This window comes from Gambusia affinis, linkage group LG05, assembly GCF_019740435.1.
Source record: "Gambusia affinis linkage group LG05, SWU_Gaff_1.0, whole genome shotgun sequence".
Classification (NCBI taxonomy): Eukaryota; Metazoa; Chordata; class Actinopteri; order Cyprinodontiformes; family Poeciliidae; genus Gambusia; species Gambusia affinis.
This window is the reverse complement of record NC_057872.1, coordinates 7,575,841-7,592,345: the sequence shown is the minus strand read 5'-3', so window position 1 is coordinate 7,592,345 and position 16,505 is coordinate 7,575,841. Positions and strand designations below refer to the sequence as shown.

Below are 16,505 nucleotides of genomic sequence, written 5' to 3'. Positions count from 1 at the left end.
GGGAAACCTGATGTTCTTTTATAAAAAAAATAATAATAATAATAATAATAATGCTTCTTCGCAAGTCTTCCATGCAGAGAGAGCCTAAACTAAAAGGTAAAAAAATGAATAAATAAAATTGGCCGCGTTCAACCCCAACTGGAGCTGAAATTGGTCTTTCATTTCAGAGTGCAAATGTTCCACCCATCCCAACATTTGACACCTGTTTCTCTGAGCCTGCAGGAAGATAATCACCCTTAAACACAGTGACCTATCCAACCTCAGTTGAGCACCTTGCCACTAATGGACACTTGAGCAGGCCTATCATGAGTCACCGGGAATGAATGGAGCCCTTCGCTCAGTTGATGATGACTGCTGTGTCGAACAAAAACAAACCACAACCCGCGACCCCCGACCCCCGCCACCACCTCCATCCGAACGAGCTCAGGCTCTCTTCTGCCCCGCTAGCCGAGCGCCGAGGCGCAGTGGGCGGAGGAACGGGTGAGAGCAGGAAATCCGCTCGGATTTTTCCCATCCACAAGCGGGCCGATACGAAGCGGGCCCGGCTATTTCTGTTTGGGACGGACTTGTGAGGTCCACATCTGGAGAGAATCTTGAAACGAGCACCGTTAAATTGTCCGTGAAGCCCAGAAGAGGACCCGTCTACAGTGTTTGTTTTTACCTACTCTTAACGCTCCAGGCCAGTTTGCCCCTTCACCAGTTCATACAACTACCCACCATCTCATTCCCTCATACGTCCATAAACAAAACTTTTCATACCCACGTAATTAAGGCACTGCTTCTGTCTGCTTCAATAAAACAATTTAAAAAAAAAACAAACAAACATTATATTACACACTATTAGGCCGGTAAAGTTTTAGTCATGATAACAAACTTTGCCAAAATATTGCAATAAACGATAATATTATTGTTTTGAGATCATTTTCAAGTAATATAAAGGCATAACAATGCAACAACATCATGTGAAAGAGCAACTAAGACATTTTAAATATCAAAAAAATTTACAAAACAACCCAAACAATAAATACAATACATAATTAAGTCTGCCTAAACAAACTTCTTCTGAGATTCAGTCTTTGGTAGAAAGAGAGAAAGACGAGAAAAACATGCAATCATGCAAATGGAAATGACTGAGCTTGTTTTAATTTATCATGAGATTAATTGGTTTATTGCTTATTGTAACAGGCTTACACACTACTCCCATTTATCTTGGTTCTGATCTCTTGTAGGGACCAGGTAACGCTTAGAAAACATCACAAAATCAGACTAGTGGCTGAACAGTCAGACGTTTTTGTCAACAAGAAACTCGTCAGAGCCCATTGCAACCTCCTGCTGACTCTAGACTGTCACTTTGTGAGTCACATTTTCCAGAAACTGAACTGCTGAACACATTCGCCTGGATCTGATTCTTTTTCACACCATGGAGGAAACCGCGCTCCGACTAACTGCTCGACTCAATTCAACCTACATCCCCCCATCAAGGACATTAAACCTTGTAGGAAGGGTTTTCTTGTCGACGCCTGCTTTTTATGTTTTTTTCCATACACAATGCTTAGCTGAAGCAGAACTTCTCAATAAGTTTTTTTTTTCTTTTTTCCTTCTTCTTTCTTTTTTGTTTGGTTTACAAATTTCTACAAGAAAAAAATGGCCACACTGTTACTGATTTCCTTTAACCAGTCGCCCTAAAACAGCTCATTTCCATTTCGGTGCCACGTCGAGATCATTACTGTCCTGAGAAGGTCGTTTGAAGCAGAATATGTTGAGGTACTAAAAACTAAAATAGAACTTTCTCTGGATTCAATGTGTACTTCTAATTTTAAACATTTAACACTGAAGTAATTTGGTACTGATTTAATTTGACTCATAAAATAATATCCAAGCACATTGTCATCCTGAAGTTCTACCAGCCTGCCATCGAGCTCAGAGGACCACAGCTGGTAAAAGAATCTCTGTAGCACCAAAAATACGTATCATAGATTAGTCTTGGTATTAGAATCAAATTATTAGCTTTGTGACAGTCTCACTTGTCAGAACACACACCAAAAAAGAAGTTTTCAACATTTCTCTATTATTAATTATTATTATTATTATTATTATTATTATTATTATTATTATTATTATTACTACTACTACAATGGTTTTAGAAAAGCATGAAAACAACTTGTTACCAATAAGACGTAACGTCACAACCAACTGCTTGATAGTGCATTTCCCTGGAGGCATAAACTCGAGACGAGTACGAAAAGAGCCTCTGCTGACTCAACAGCTCCCTCTAGAGCAGGACACCGGCCCTCCTGGTCCTGGAGGGTCGGTGTCCTGCAACTCTTAGACGTCTCCCTGGTCCAACACACTTGAGTCCAACAGCTGAATCTCCTCCTCAGTGCAGTCAGGTTCTCCAGAGTCCTGCTAATGACCTCATTATTTGACTCAGGTGTGTTGAAGTAGAGATACGTCTAAAAGTTGCAGGAGACCGACCCTCCAGGACCAGGAGTTGCCCAACCCTGCTATAGAGGGTTGAGATTTTGCTTCCATATGTTGCAGGAAGTCAGCAAGAAGATAGTCCAGGACGGACATCTTTTTAATTAAGTTTTACACGAAAAGGTTTCTAAAAGTGAAATTCTTCTTTCGTTCTGTTTGTTTAATTTGTTTTTTGATGAAAACTCTGTCCTGTAGCCAGGGTACGTCCTTCATCATGGCAATCATCTCAAAAGGAAGCTCTGGCACAAATCTCCTGGACCCCCAGGGTGTGGGGATTGGCTCTCATAACGCACTGACTCACTCTGTCAACTTATCATTGGTAACGACTCCAGGTTGTTCCCGTGGGGGTCATCCTTTAGCCACGACGGGATCATTCTTCCTCCCACACGCGTCAGCGCGGAGGATGAGGAACGCTATAAAGAAAATACCCAGTTGCGGGGTTGGGGGGGGGGTAACAGAGACTGAAAGCGCTGTTAGAACAGCAACACAAATACACGCATACATCTAGGGGAGCTGAAAATTCAAAAAACAGAGGGGGCTTTTAATTTTGTGCGCGCACGTCTTTTCAAAGTCCCCTTACACACACTGCGGGCTTTTGACAGTGTTTCATACAGGCAGCATTGAAAGCTTGGTCAGCTGTACAGAGGTTCACACACAAACGTACACGCCTACATACATACATAGAGCACTACAAACACGCATGCACACACACACACACAAAATCCTCACTCTACTCTCTACAGTTGCTCATAAATTGGAGACATTCACAAAGACAGAGGGGATCTATGGAGTACGGAGCACACATACGCATACACACGAAACAACTCAGTGCATAGGCAGTGTATTCTCAGACCAATCAATAATCCATTATGAACAAACTGCTCTTCACCTCCCGCCCCGTTCAAAACCAGCAGACAAAGAGCTCTGCTGTACGCTCCGCTATGAAGAGAAAAAAGTAAAGCACAGCTGGAAAGATCTGCCAAAAACACACACAAATACACGCCTACAGGCTGTTGGCAAAACATACACACACGCGCGCGCATGCACGCACTGAAAACTATTAAGGCCAGCAAATGTGTCATGCCATGGAAAAACGCGCAATACAAGGAAGGTAATCTGCAAATGTGGCTTCCAGAGAACCTCCTGCATCTTTGGTGTTGATTCCCAAACATCTGAGATATTCAGAACTGTTTCTGTTTTGCAGCGGAGATGCATGCAGTCAAGCTGCAGGGAAGCGAGAGAAAGCAAGACTTCATTGCGAGAATAGAGATCCTTCCTGCCCACAGCACTGCCATCCACAATGAGTCTCCGAAGAGAGAGTCATTGTGGATGGCATGAGTTTCAACCATGTCATTTGGGGTAAATGTAGTACATCAACATTTTATGGTTTTATCTGTTCAGCTTCTATCTCTTGTGGCAGATGTTAGATTTAGAATTGACTGAGACCTTGGACATCTCAGAGTAAAGGTACTCAGAGAGCAGCATGTGGCGACACATTGATGGAAACTATTAGTCCTCGACAAACTTAACAGAATCGTGCAAAAGGAAGATGACATTGTACATTTCATATCTGTCATAAAAAGCTACTGCATGTTAGTCTTCTGTTTTTTGGTAAAAAAAAAAAAAAAAAAAAAAAAAGAAGAAGCGATAAAACCCGACAAAATCACATTTTTTGTGTTTTCCAGAACAGGAGACCAAGGGCAACACACTGAGGACTAAATTAGCCTTGATCAGATCTGATGGCGATGGTCGTATACTTCTGCTTTTGAGACTCAAACTTGACTCCAACACAGGTTCCAGTCTTGAACTCGATCGCTGACCACTTTGGGTCCACTTTCAGCCAAGTTATACGACAGTTTTCCTCCTTTACGCCCCGCTGTGTCAGAGCAGGTCATTCTCAGAAGCAGGAAAAGCAGTGGGGGGGCTCTGTGGCATTGTTGGGGTCTCCATTTCCCATCCCTATTCCTGGTCTGGTCTCTGCCTACCCCCATCCCTTAAACCGAGCCAGAACAATGGAGTGAGTCCACGATGTCTGTCCCCCCCAACCCGCACCTCTCACCCCCCCAACCCCGATAAATAGGCTGAGAGGGGATCCTGCTAGTCTGTTCTGTTAGCGTGAGGAGGGAGAGTCCATGAAGTCTCTGTTTATATGCATGTGTGTGCGTGTGTGTGTGTGTGTGTGTAGAAGACAGCAGGTGTTTTAGTCAACCCTGTCCTGTTACATGCTGGTGGGTTTACTGGGTGGGTTAAAAGTATTTGACTCAATACCATAAAAAGCGAGAAAATAAAGGAGTTTAGACCAAAAAAAAAAAATTGTCTGAAAAATGTTAAACTGTAAAAAACACAAACATTTCAAAGTTTTTATTTTCTTAAAGTATTTTTTCTGTACCTTCAACGTTTTATTAATCGAGCCTCCAGCAATTCCTGCCGGGACAACCGCTGCCATCTTCTGCTTCCTCTGGGATTCACAGTGTGTTTGCATATAAGTGTGTGTGCATGCGTGTGTGTGTGTGTGTTTCCCTCCCCCCTCCTTCTCAAACTCGGCCTGTTTTTCTCACACTGCTCGTTAACCCCTGGTTGCTCCTAACTGAAAAGACTCTCTGCGCCACAACAGCCACCCCAGTCCTGAACCGCAGCACTTTGTCTTTTCTCAACTGCATCAAATTCAAAAGTTGTTTTTAACAGTTTGGAGTCCAAATGGCAACAAAACGCCACACCTTTAAATCTCACAAAGCAAAAAAAAAAAAAGTCCAAAAAAATCTTAATCTTAAGCTGCTGGGCTGGACGTTCTTATCCAACTGTGTCTTTTCTTTACTTTCTTAACAAAACAAGATATTTCTGGGATATTCATACTTGAAGTGATGAGAAAACGTATTTCCCCCTCCACAGATTTCTTCTTTTTGTTATTTTTGTCAGTCACACTTTAATGTGTCAGAGTGTTTGACAAATGGTTTTAGTATGTGATTTTTGAAAGATGGTGTAATTTCTTACAATCATTTATTTTTAGAAAACAACATTGCTCTAAATGTTTAAACTGTGACTATGTCCTAACAGAATGAGAAAGATAGCTTGTGAAAAAAAAAAATAATAATAAAATAATTGCGTTCCCCCTGCCGCCTTCCTGTGGTCCTCCTCCCATCTGTAGGTGAGATATTCTTTTTCTCAAAACCCATTTTAGTTTTATGGCAGATGTAATGGGACTTCAAAGGATTTCCACTTGTGCCAAGTCAACAGAATCCCTTCCCAGAAGTGTGAGGAGTCATTAAGATGCTTTTTCTGGTAAACGTCAGAAGGACCTGCGTGTTCGTTTTGGTTAGCGGCGGTAAAACTGTTTAATTGAAGCCATTTCTGTCCATTCTTCTGATCACTGAGTGATTTTGGAAGTGGTTCCCAAACTCTGGAGTACAAAAGCCTCAGTAATGTCCTTATAACCCTTTACAGACTGATAGATGTTAATACATTTGTTTCTCAACCAACCTTGAATTTCTTTGCACTGGGGCATGAAGCGTGACTTTATGAGATCCTTCAGTCCATTTCGAGTCGTTGGCGATCGATCAAGGGATTTCTTGGTTTTCCAAATGAGGCGCTAACCAGGCCTGGTTGTGGTTTGTGGAAGTGAAACTAAACTATGTAGTCAATCCCAGTAAACCCATAATACAACAAAGTGATTATTACTTATTTTCCTAGGACTGACTTCGTGTGGATATCGTTTTCCCTTTCATAATTGCTCATAAACAATGCTTTTGTGTTTTCACAGCACCATAATGGCTCTGTGTGAAGAAATGTTAACGTTGTCTTTTTCTTGTTTTCCCTCTACATTAAAAGTGAAGACTGGCAGAAGAAGACGGAGCACGAACAGGAGTGCAGCTGAAGCCGGTTAGTAAGAAAGGCTGATCCTCGCAATCGCTCCTGATTTAAGTCTAAATTGAAACACCTCCTCGCGTTTTCACGTCGCTCCCCGCTGTCCACTTTGGTTTCAGCTGAACTTCCTCCTCTTCTTCCTCAGTGCGCCTCCTCATCTGTCTGCTGCTCCGAACGGCCCCTGCAGCTAATCCTAAATCAGTCTTCCTGACGTGTAATTAGACCGAAGACCTCAACTCTGGCCACTGGTCTGTCAAACTGTCACCCTTTCTGATGAAAGTGCTTCATTTTGTTGCTTTCTGAGGCTCGATTGTGAAGTTGTGAAGAGATGTCGTGCATGCTACATGGATACTTTGTTATGGAAATGTAACTTTGTTGGCTCATTACGTTGTCATTTTGTTACACCTGATACTCATTTTGAAAAAAGAGACCAAGTTAAATTATGTTGTATTAATGAGAATGAAACAAAATTTTAGCATCAATAGCACTATATATTTGTTTTCAAATATATAAAATGAATAATTTTACATGAACTCCATAGATTTTTAGAAAGTATCTTTATACTTTCTTACAAATTTAGGTTTGAATCCCACAAATTATGTTGTATTTGTGCTTGTCTCATCATTAGGCGGTCCTAAAGCCAGAAAAGCTTTGAAAATAACAACAAAACCTCAATTTAATAGAAATTTTAAAAATCATAAGCTGCATTTTAAAGAGTCACTGTTCATTGTATCATTTCCAGTTTATGTTTAAACAGTGAAAAGCATCTATTTCAGATTTTAGATCACACATTTCAGCTGACTGATAAGAAGCATTCGCATTAGAGGCTAACATCTAGCTTGTCGTGGATTCTGCTTCTTTTTTATCTGTCACCATTTCTTTTCTCTCACAAACAACTGAAAGCTAGTTTTGTCCGACAGCACAAGACATCTTGGTTAGCTAACTCTGTCAACACATTTGGGCTACGTTAGAGCCACTTCCTCTTATACTTCAAAATAAGACGGATTGTCCAAATTCGGGTGTTTAATCTGTTGAAGAACCGCGCCAGGCCAAAGACCAAATGTGAACGGTTGTAAAAAATTGGACGTCACCTAGCAACTACGACACTGCTAAACACAAGCTGGTTAAAACTGAGCTCCCTTTACTTATTTAATCCTTTTTAATTAATTTACTTCGTTATTTATTTGAATTTTATCAAAACATGTATATTTGTGCACAGCTGTAGATCTCAATCATAGATACAGCATACTGCTACGCTTAAAAAACTCACCTTCATATTCTGTACTCGTGATTTTTTTACACTTTTTCTACCAGACAAAGTCGCATGTTGACACCAACTGGATTCAGCTGTTAGCAGGACATACTTCACCGCGCTCAAAGTGTTGGTACCACTTTAAGGTTGCTAGCGCTAACACTCCTAGTAAGACACCATCCCATCAATTAGGTTGCAAATGAAGGTTTCTGGTTGTGCTGCCTGCAAAAAGGTAATTTGGGTTGCATTTTCAATTATGCAAAAAAGACAAGACTCAAGCAATATCTCAAATACTTCCCTCCCAAGAATGTTGACGTGAAGACGCCTGAGTTCTTGAGAAAAGCCAGAATCGTGTCCGCTAAGTCGAACATGCGTACATCATTGACAAACAGGCTGAAGAGCTGTGTGGATTCACATCCAGGGTTTTTAATCGCTGCGCGGACTATAAAAACGATGCGTGAAAACACACTTCGCCTGCCCCATTCACCGGGAAGTTGTGCCGTGCGTCTCGCTTTCAAACCTGCCTCCACCTGAGGAACACACATTGCCGGAGCTGTCGAGATCAGATAAGAGAACACAGATCTGCTTCGCAGTCTTTCTTGCCAAGCAAAAAACACAGCCAGGCAGGATCGTAGGGTTTCCAGTGAAATCTCCTGGAGACTCTGCTACACAAAGAGTTGAGAGATGTTCACACACCGCTTTTTTGTACGTACACACTTTGAAAATTTTAAAAGTATATATTTTATTTTTTTATTATTTTTTTTTAAAGCAAAAAGAAAAATGCATATGGACAAAAAATCCTAGCATACTGATCAAGTTATTTTCCCTTTTTAAAAAAAATAAGGCAAGATTGTGGGCTGGCCACTTCAGCTCTGAATGAAAACCCAGCTAAACTGTCCTCCAGTTTGAACTACACAAACTCTCACACACTTTATATGGGGAAAAAAAAGCATTATTTTTATTATGTGAAAAACTGTAGCATTTATGTTTTCGTATGAAAGTAGTGCACACCACTGTTTCACATGATCAGAGATCACATGCAAATGCTTAGAGGTGTCTTTCCGCTACAGGAAGCTTTTCTAGAACTGGGCTAGTTTTTTTGGGGGGCTCATTATCACACTCTCATATTTGCAATACATTTAACAAGGTAGAAAATAGAAACAGAGGTAGTGTTTTATTTATTTACCAGGAACTTGTGGATAAAGAGTTGTTTAAGAGTCCTAAGCAAGTCCAATTGATTGATTTTTTTTTTCAACGTTTAAATTCAGTATCAATTTAAACTAAAGAGCAGCTCATGTATTCTGTCAACTTTGATGTTTTAAAATCTAATATAGTTAATGTCTGCTTATATTCTCGTCTGGGAAAGATGGGATAAATCCTTCCAATCATATCAAAATCAAATCAAATCAAACTTTATTTGTGTAGCACATTTCAGCAGCAAGTTATTTCAAAGTGCTTTACATCAAATCAAACACAAAAACACAATGCAACATAGAATCAACAATCACAACAACATCAAGTCAGATTCCGTCAATAAATTTGTAATTGATTACGTTTCAAATCCAACTCTAAACAGGTGGGTTTTTAGTTGAGATTTAAAGGAAGTCAGTGTTTCAGCTGTTTTACAGTTTTCTGGAAGTTTGTTCCAGATTTTTAGTGCATAGATGCTAAATGCCGCTTCTCCTCGTTTGGTTCTGGTTCTGGGGATGCAGAGCAGAACCAGAACCAGAAGACCTGAGAGGTTCTGGAAGGTTCATACAGCAGCAGATCTTTAATGTATTGTGGTGCTAAACCATTCAGTGATTTATAAACTAACAGTATTTTAAAGTCTATTCTTTGAGCGACAGGAAAACAAAGCTGTTTTCTCTGACTTTGATGTGGTTTCACAGTTGCCGTGTTTCCATTATAAATGTGCGCAAAACTTTGTCAATATTTTGCTAATGTTGAAAAAACACTATTTTGCATTTTCGGTGTTTCCATTAAGTGAAAAAAAAAAAATTCACCCATGAATAACTTTGTTCACGTGATAAGTCATTAAAAAACACGCCGCATCATCATCCTCAAACTACTTCCTGTTGTCTTCTTCTTTATGGTTTTCGCCAGCGGCAAGATCCGGTCATTGAATATGTGACTTTTGCGAAAAAAAGAGTTTCTGGGCAGTTTTGCAAAAATAATCCAATTTTGATACGGCCATAATAACCACCTCATCCTATCGCCAAATCTTTTTAGCACAAGACAAAAGTTTTTCTTTTTTTTTCTTTTTTTTTTTAAAAATTGCTGTGTTTTTATTAAGCAAATCCATTTTCAAAATATCAACCTGCACAATTATGCGGTCAGTGAAAACGCGGCTATTGTAGATGTCTGTTGCTGGGAGACTGAGCCCAGTCAAAAAGCACATCAGTGGAGTCTCTTTAAAAAATTGCTCCGGCTACACCTTATCCATGGAGTTTGTGATGACTCTATAACTTCTGGATTTGGAGTTAATGAGACGGAGTCATCAGTTACAGTTCTGTTTGGTAGAAAATCATGCTTTTCAAGTCCATGATGTAAGCGTCTCTGTCACTCTCAGTGTCTGAGTAAGACCTTGGCTGACACAGCTGCAGAGGGAGGGTGTGTGTGTGTGTGTGTGTGTGTGTGTGTGTGTGTGTGTGTGTGTGGGTGTGTGTGCGGGGGGGGGGAGTTACCGCTCAGCTTCTGCTGCCGCAATGGCCCTATTCCACAGTGGCAGTGATCACAAAAAAAGGCCAGAGCAAATTAAAGTTCTGGGGGGAAACGTTTCAGGTCTCACAGTCGAAAGGAGTCGTAAAATCCAGTTTAGAACTTTGAAACGTCTTTCTAGTAAAAACACTAAAGAAACAAAATAATAAACATTTTATAGTAACAGCGTCTGAATGCCAACTGCCCTTTCGTTTAAGTTTAAAAAGTAGTGCGTTTCTAAAATAATGTGCACTAAATAATCACCCCTTTTGTTCTGTCTCTGCTGCTGCTGTAAAAACTTCCTCTTACAACCAACCATCCACATCTGGGAACATCTGCATTGCCAGATCATTCCTGCATTGCTTTGGGTGTGGAGTGCTGTAGACGGTATCTTCATCCACTCTCTTTATGCCATGAGGGTGAGCACATGCCCAAACAAATGCCACTTTTCCAACCATTTCTACCACACAAATACAAGTAAGATGGGAATAAACATTGTTTAATAATATTAACAGTCCTGTTTTACTTATCTGACCTACACCGATGTGCTAAAACGGGCTTACATAGGCATATACTGATGTTAACGAAGCGATGTCATCTGTCCCAATATACCACAATAAAGGACGACAAACTGCTGGGAATGAAAGATGGCAAAAATGTATTAAAATTTAACATTTTCATTAACTTCAAATAAGAATTTTGACTATTTTTGCTTAATTTAGAGTTAGGGTTAGTTATTTCTTATGAAATATACAAGATTAGGATCCCCTCATCCCCAATCAGTTGTGCATATTTAAATTTCCTCGCAGGAAACTACGACAGGAAAATGTCTTTAAATCAACAGCTGTCAAGGCAGTAATGAAACATCTCTCTTACAGCACAAAGCAGATGACTCAACTTCTGACCAAAAAGTGTCGAGTAAGTAACAACCAAAGCCACATTTGTCCAAAATTGAAAAGAGGTCAAAAGGACAAAAATGTCACATCCAAACTCAAAAAGAGAAGGCAACTTTTAAAGACAGTTTCGTTTGAGAAGTCTGAGAAGAATAGTTAGGATTTTCTCTGTGGCAACCAATTCCGTCTTCCTAAAATGCTTCAATTTGATCCGTCTATTAACGTCTTATATTTAGGATTTTAAGTCCAAAGACTTCTGAAAACCTCTTCAACCACAGCAGACTAGTTTCTCTAGTATAATTCCAGTTAATGCAATGCTGCAAACTGGATTTTTATTGCAAAAAAAATAAAATAAAATGAAAAAAATAGGGTCAAATGTGATTTAAAAACATCATATTTCATTTGTATCTGCTGATTACATGTTTTACTGGGTGTAAAATTTACTGGATATGTCTTGGCAATAAAGAGCAACATTCCCTAAGTGCAAAAATGCAACATCTGACGTACTCATGAGCCTGGAAAGTCATCTTTACGTCATGAAAACATAGTTTTAGTCCCTGCAGAAGAATTGTTGAGGGAATTTGAGAGAGGAAGTGCAAAACACCAAAGTTTACAAAGAGTAAAACTAATTTATAGCTGACCATTAGCAGACCCTAAAGAAATACTCAAGAAGTTGCGTGTAAGCTCCACATCTGCCCAGGAGTTTAGAGCCAATAAGCAGAAGAAGAAGAAGAAAAACAGAAACTGCACGAAAAACTAGGGCTGCTAGAAAAAGGATAACAAGCATTGTTAGAACTCGAGAGTTTTTCAGGCAGTCACATAACTCATTTTCTTCAACCTTGGGTGGGAGCTCATGTGTCTTGTTATGATGGACAGCTGTGTAAAGAGACGGAGATCCCATCTGGGTCACGTCTTATCAGGCCAACTTATGCACACCGATGAAATCATAGCGGCTTGTCAAACCCACCGAGTAAAAAAAAAATAAAAAATAAAAAAAGACAACCATAAACCAATAAACGGAGCAAAACAATGCAGCATCAGAACGAGACGGGAACAGATGCATGTCAAGGACTGCAGAGAAGGCAGCGCGGATAATGAGAGGGAGGGCAGCAAGGCGTAGATAAGTGGTAAATAGAGATGTAGAGTCGGCAGGAGATGGATGGGGATAATAGGAGCGGACTGAGAGGGAGAAAGAAACGGAGATGCTGCAGATGGGAAATGTAGGTCGTGATCCACGCGCCACAGAGCTAACTCACGTAGCAAGGCCCTGACTTCTGAGGTGTTTGGAAAATTGATCAGTAGCTTCTAATAAGAAGTCACCTGTGCAAACATGTTTGTTTTTCCTGGTTGTCAGCTGTGGCTTACTGTTTTTATTATTCCTATAAAAATAAAAGACTTAAAGTAGAGACATGCTGGTGCATATTTTGCTGATTTCGAATTGTTGGGAAGTTGGCTAAACCAACTTTAAAAGTCGGCGACTTTTTCTGTGACGAGCAATTTCAGCTTAACTGAATTCATAGTGTTTGTGTTGGGAAAAAATTGGGAACAAAAAGAGTAAGAGCAAGAACTGTGCTCACTTCAGCCTATTTTCCCAAAGTCTTGCTCTCTCTCACTCTCTCACAGCCAGAATGAAGAGGAGAAATCAGACAATATGTTTGTGCAGATTTAATCAAAGCAGACCAACGGACACCATCTTTTGTTACAGGCTTGCTTTCAGTTGTTTCTTTGGGGTTGTTTGTTTGTTTAAGTCCAGCTGCAATGTAAAGAACAAATGAGTATGTTTAACATAGGTGTGTTTGTAAAAGGGTGGGTGTCTGGGTGTAGCAAATGACAGGTTGCCTCTTTTTCCTTCTTAAATGAATTTTTTAGTTAGGGAAGCCGAGAAACGTCCCTCTGAACTATCAGCTGTTGCCAAACTGAAACAGGGATTTCTTATGACGGAGTGAAGAGATACAACACTCGCAAAGTCAGAAGAGCCAAGAAGGACGACACACTGAATAGCCTGTGTTTGCATTAGCTAAATGCACTTCAAGAATCATTTTGAGACTGATTAAAATAAATTCTGCAGGTCTGCTTTAGGTTGTTCTCTCACCTCCTGAAAGTCGGTTTAAAAAAAAAAAAAAGAAAACTTATTATACCATCCTGTTGGTAAATAAGGAGCATTCCTCAACCTGCCTGTTTGCAATAAAGCTTATCGGCATGGCCTGATGTGCAGCTGTGATCTTTCAGGAGAGCAGGGACTGGATCCGCATATGGCAGTACCTTCACTGATGGCCTGGTAAAAGGTAGCAGGCTGGAGCTAATCACCAAAATAAATGGGAAAATGCCATGTTACAGTTAAGATTTTCCTATTGATTACTTTACAAAGGTATGAAAAAAAAAATATTTGATTAAAATGTATGAAATGGATCAATGAAACATCTGTCACTTGCCAATAATAAATAATAAACCTTCTAGCTCAATGAAAATCCCTTTAAAGTCCAAACTGCCAGGAGTATGAATAACTTCAGGCTAAATTGTGGAAAATGTGGAAGCAAGAAACTGTAAAAAAATATTTTTACTTGGAGTAGCCAGTTCTGCAAAGGCAACTTTCAGGGTGTTTTTGTGGGGTTTTTGGTTTTTTTTTTTTTTACTGAACCTGGAATACTGAAATGTATTCACCTTTAGTTCAAACCTTAAACTATTTTCTATACTTAACATAGATGTTTTTGAGGCACATCAGAGATTGTGATTTGTGAAACTGCTCTCCTCCATTTTTGAAAAATAAAAACGTCTCTAAAAATACTTGCCCTGTTCCCACATCTCATACTATAGATGTGTTACAGCCTCAATGCCAAATGAAACCGTTGTTCAACTGCTTACACTACATCTGCCAAAGCCTCTAAAACCGGCAGCCTTATTATTTAGACAAAAAGAAGACTTTGTCTGATTTAACACCGACGCTTTACTCGCAGTCCCCGGCTTATTCTTGATTCCTTTTGTTTTGCTTAGCTGTTCGTGTGAAAGTTAAATTCAGTTAAAATGCAATACTTCCGTAGCACTATGCATATCAGCTTTTTGTTTCAACGCCGTTGAAAGAAAATACTTCCCAATCCTACAAGTATGAAACTGCAGCATAATCAGCATAAAGCTCTCTGGGACAGTTTTTGACATTTTGACCTTAACATAAAAACACTTTTCAGAACAGGAGCACATCCACTGCAGTGGAATATCAGAACGAGAAAATAATGAAAACCATACAATTATGAGAGTAGTTGTAAAATCAAGAGAATACGTTTGTAAAAAAAATAATTTTTAATAAAGTAATAATACTACAACAATCAAGTCGAAATAATGTGAGAATAAAGTCGTAATAATATAAGAACGTATTATAACTTTATCACAATACTTATGACAAGCATATTATTTCAAATTTATTAGGACTTTATTCAAGTTTATTCTTCTAATATTATGAGTTTATTCTCCGAATTTTGCGACTTCACTCTATAAATGTTTTTATTTTCTAAGCATTGCCCTAATACATCCATCCACAGTGACACGTATCCTTCAAAAACAATCAAATCAAATCTACTTCATTAACTCACGTTTAAACCTATTTGTTTCTAAGAGCGTCAGTGGCAGCGTCTTGACCTCTGAAAGTTGATGATTTGCTTTCCAAAATTAAATCCATTTTCCCTCCTTCAACTTCATTATACTGTCAGAGCTGCGAGGTGAAGGACTTCAGACAGGCTTCCAGGGCGGGAAGCTTGTATGAATCTATCACAGCGTCAACACAGACATACGCGAGATAAACAACACATGGCCAGGCTCATTTTTAGGATCTCCTCTATCGATTACCTTTTATTTTTCTTAAAACACGGCGTTTACGAGGCAGGTATTCCTCCGGTCACCACATGACCAGTTCAGCTGCAGGTTGGGAGGTCTATGTCCTGAGTCATTGCTTCCATCCACTGCATTTCTATGCCCACGTAAGTCATTTCAGGGTCACGAGTAAAAGCCTGGGTCCACCCTTGAAAGATCACCAGACATCATACAGACAGGAGAGACGAGAAGTTTAAGTACACAACTGAAATCTAAGGGTAATTTGGAGTCTATGGTTGATCCATTGTCTCTTGTGGGTTGAAACCGGCTCATGCCAAGAAATCGAATTAACATCTTAAGTTACAAAAATATAGCCAAAACAAATAAAATCGACTTCTTAAACAAACGGACAAAAAAAAAAGATGAAGGAAGTACCACCATCTGTTTAGCAGTAATCAATTCCTTTCTTTTACCATCGGAGCGTCTTGCGTTACGAAAACAAGCCGCTATGACAAAGATCAAGCAGCCGCAACAGCTCGACTCTGCACTCCGCCTAATGCCGAGCTGTAAATTCAGAGCAGAAGGTGGAGGGCAACAGGGAAGGCAAATGTTGCATCAAGCAGCCATGCCTGCCCTGCGTTCCCTGGAGGGGTCAGGCAGCTCCAGCGGGAGTTGCCTTCATCAGCTACTGCTGGAAACCAAACAGGTCTACTAGGCCAGAAATCAGCAGCAGAAGAAGACCGGGAATTGCTGGCAGCCGTTCCCTCGGCGCTCCCGACTCTGCGCGGTTTTTAAACAATGACGGGTGCTGAGGTGTCGGGGTGTCGGGATAATAAAAGCGGCGGTGAGTCGGTTCAAAAAGACAAGAATATACACATGGAGTCAAAGACAATGCTGGTTCACTTGCATGAATTTGTATGACTCCTAAGATAAGCAAATCAAACAGCTGTGACTTTGCACAGCAGTAACCATGGCTTTAGTGTGTATGGAAAGACAGAGAGACGGCTGTAATAACAAATATGACTACATGTAAAAACACCTTTGTTTAAAAAAAATAATAATCTGATGTGGTGTTGAAGTGGAACTTATTATGAGATGCAGTGTTTGCAAACTGTACTACATGAGCAAGAGATTGATTTGCTCCAACGAGTCGAATATGGAGCGCTACAGCAGACTGGGAAGTCAACACGCTGTCCTGAAAGTGATATTGTTAAAGTGCTGCTTGTTGATGGTTCTGCATATTTTGAGTTGAACCTCTGTTTTAAAATAACAGCATCAGAAGCCTTTTGCTGCTCTGGTTGGTACTCCATGAAAGATAAAAGAAAAATCTGGGGTTTTGGTTTCGTTCTTTTAAAGAAAAGAAAATTGGCACAGGCTGATCTGCTGCTCGCTGCTGGCAGAGACAGTTTTCACAAATCCTAATAGGTACGAGGATATCACACAGATCTATTTGGGACAACGGTGCCTGCCGAGCCTGCTGCCCAGGCACTTAAATCCAAGCTTCCCCAGTGAATCTCAGATTC

The 16,505-nt window shown here is 40.0% G+C and overlaps 1 protein-coding gene and 1 long non-coding RNA gene across 7 annotated transcripts in view; one reads left to right on the top strand and one right to left on the bottom strand.

The window, feature by feature from the left end:
• Positions 1–15,275, top strand: part of LOC122831559 — a 62,894-nt gene extending 47,619 nt beyond the window's left edge. Inside the window, exons 3-4 of one of the 2 annotated variants that reach the window (XR_006370718.1) lie at positions 6,304–6,354; positions 6,485–15,275. This is a non-coding gene — a long non-coding RNA (uncharacterized LOC122831559). Of the gene's footprint in view, positions 1–6,303; positions 6,355–6,458 lie in introns of both variants that reach the window. The other variant, XR_006370719.1, reaches the window with a different exon arrangement.
• LOC122831516 (zinc finger protein 516-like) overlaps positions 1–16,505 on the bottom strand; it is a 55,714-nt gene that overhangs the window by 25,321 nt on the left and 13,888 nt on the right. The window lies entirely within an intron of this gene.